Source organism: Megalobrama amblycephala, linkage group LG16 (assembly GCF_018812025.1).
Source record: "Megalobrama amblycephala isolate DHTTF-2021 linkage group LG16, ASM1881202v1, whole genome shotgun sequence".
Taxonomy (NCBI): domain Eukaryota; kingdom Metazoa; phylum Chordata; class Actinopteri; order Cypriniformes; family Xenocyprididae; genus Megalobrama; species Megalobrama amblycephala.
The window spans coordinates 6,688,383-6,691,448 of NC_063059.1; the positions used below are offsets into that span (position 1 = coordinate 6,688,383).

The 3,066-nt window shown below is 33.1% G+C and overlaps 1 pseudogene; it reads left to right on the forward strand.

The window, feature by feature from the left end:
• The first annotated feature begins 256 nt into the window (after window positions 1–256).
• On the forward strand, window positions 257–2,812 carry LOC125249106 (annotated as a pseudogene).
• Window positions 2,813–3,066: the final 254 nt, after the last annotated feature.

The following is a 3,066-nucleotide window of genomic DNA, read 5'->3' on the forward strand; positions in this document are numbered from 1 at the left end:
TAATCTTGATGTTTTTTATCAATTTTGTGATTTCATTTCTTTGATTCATAATTCGTAATTTCTTCTCACTAAAAAAATCAATGATGATGAAGTGACTGATTGCCATGGTAATGTCCACATAAAGCGTTATGATAATGCCAAAAGTTTCATGTATAAACAGACTCATACATGACAAGACAAAATATTTCTTTAAAGATGAAATCAGACAGCAGAAATAATGTGAAGTACTGTTTTTTTTATGTTAAATCTCCTTCTTTTCACTCCTGTCGATGCATTTCATTTTGTTGATGCTTCAAAATATTTGCATATGACATTTGCAAACAACAACACACGTTTTATTTTAGGCATTTTGGTGTGTGGTACTGCATGCAAAAATGATGTTACACATGAAAAACCACAATGTTAAGATGATGCATCCGAAACAGACCCAAAAGCAGCCCTCACCTGTTTTCCCTTTCTTTTTTCATTCATCAAGTCTGTTGATGGCCACTTATCAGTACAGCAAGTCAGTCCATGGATGCAGTATCCGGGTTTGCTGTCTGGTATAAAACCAACAATCTGTCAGCAAGACTGAGAAGACATACCAAGATCAAGACTCGGCTTGTCCCAGTTCATTAACAGCTCAAAAATGGGTAAGAACTGAATATGTGTATTATTCTTTTTAAACAAATCTCAGAACGTAGTAAATGCAAAACTGTTTAAGATACAGTCAATGCACAGTGCCTACTTAAACCAATCAAATAATAAAATAAAATAAAATAAAATAAAATAAAATAAAATAAAATAATACAGATATATTTACCTCAGAGAAAACATGGATTGTATTTCAAGTCGCGTTTTAGTTAATCTTGATCTCTTACAACTTATGTGCTTTATCTGGGCAAGTTGGAGTGAACTGTGGCGCTAACAGAGTCTCACATAAGCAATCAAGCACGGAAGACCAACAGCCAAGGTCAGGATTTTCATTAAAATAATTCATTCAATTTCGATTTGGGATCATTCAGTGATAGAATTGTCTTAAAAAAAAAAAAAAAAAAAAAAAAAAAAAAGAACAATACCAGGGTGAGTAAATAATGACTACATTTTCATTTTATGGTGAACTATTCCTTCAAAAAGTCTTGAGTTTAGAACTGCTAATAAGTGCATTTTTCAATATTTAGCATGTTTTCAAAACACAGTCAGTTAGCCATTTCTTTGATTCACAAATCAAATTTTTTTATGTTAAATATCCTTCTTATCAAAAATGAAAGCATTTTTTTTTCACTCCAGTCGATGCGTTTCATTTTGTTGATGCTTCAAAATATTTGCATATGACATTTGCAAACAACAACGCAAAAGTTTTATTTTAGGCATTTTGGTGTGTGGTACTGCAGCAAAAATGATGTTGCACATGAAACACCACAATGTTAAGATGATGCATCCGATACAGACCCAAAAGCAGCCCTCAACAGCAACCCTGTTTTCTCTTTCTTTTTTTATTGTGTAGAAAACACAAGCTTTTGACCTGAAAACTTGACTGGAGGCACAACAAATTATACCACTATGTAGCCTGGATGCTTAAGCTTTGTGATCTTTTATATATGTATTTTCACTGCCACATTTGTAGTTGGGTTCATTGGAAATGGGCATGTCATATTTCTGACCGGCTGCAGAATGAAGACGACAGTCAACTCTATTTGGTTTCTCAACTTGGCGATTGCAGACTTCATCATCATATTGTCCTTAATCATATATATTTTCATTTGCTACTTTTCATTGTGCTTTTCCTTACTATATCTCGCAATGACAACAACACTAAACCTGTTTGCTAGCATTTTTTTTCTTGTAGTCATCAGTCTGGACTGATGTCTGTGCACAACAATGGTTGTTTGGTCTCAAAATAACCGAACTGTACTGAGAGCCAGGATCATCTGCATGATTGTGTGGGTTTCATCCATCAGCTGCAGCATTCCTTCCTTCGTGAATGTGTTTTCTGATACGTTTCAGGTCACATATGAATTTGTTGTGGGCTTTCTCGTCCCCTTCCTGATCATTGCATCTTCACACATTGCTGTTGGAGTACGAATCAAACGCCTCAGAATAGGGAAGCAGCACAGGTCGTACCGGGTCATTATCGCTATCATCCTGACTTTTTACATATGTTGGTTTCCACACCATGTTTGCGGTTTTTGTGCAATAAAAATTAATAACTGGAGTGCCAATGAAGCATTTTGCACAGCATTCAGTGACTATCTGATTCTTCTAAACAGCTGTCTGAACCCCATTCTCTATGTGTTCATGTGTGATGAGTATAAGAAGAAGCTGAAACAGTCTCTGCTGCTGGTGCTGGAGACGGCGTTTTCTGAGGATCATTTTAGAGTAAGGCAGATGCAAAACGACAAGCAGAACAACAAAACCACAATTGAATTGTTGGAAAATGTTAGTCTCTAAATGATTGTAACAATCATATGAATCTCACCATTACAACAACCAATTTAATCTCTATCTTGAGACTTGTCAGCAATTTATGATTTTAAAAAACAGTAATTTCATATTTCATGTTTGTGTTATAACACTTCTAATGATTACGGGAACATTATATAGCTTGTGAAACTTTTTATAAATACAAAATCCAACAGCAAATTTTGTTATGTTGATTTATGTTTGAACTTTATTCTGAATTAAATGAACAGTATATCAGTGTATCAAAATATGTATTGGTTATGGATATATTTTATGCTGTCACAGTATCTTAGCAAATTCTTATTGAAGGGCTTCATTCACCAAAAAATAATAATAAAAAAAAAAAGAAGAAGAAGAAGAATCAAATGATAAATATAACCTATAGTAGGATTTCTGGTACATATTCAAATTATGCAATTATGATAAATTAGAAAGATAATGTTAACAATGCAAGCAATTTAACTTGGGATACGTAAAAAGAAAAACTAAATAAAGAAAGAAAATTTCAAATAAATAAACAAACAAACAAACAAAAAAATCCTGCACAGTACTGTTATGAGCAGGGGAAAAAAAAATAAAATGTAATGTTATAGAAACTAAATATTTTCCAAATATATATATTTA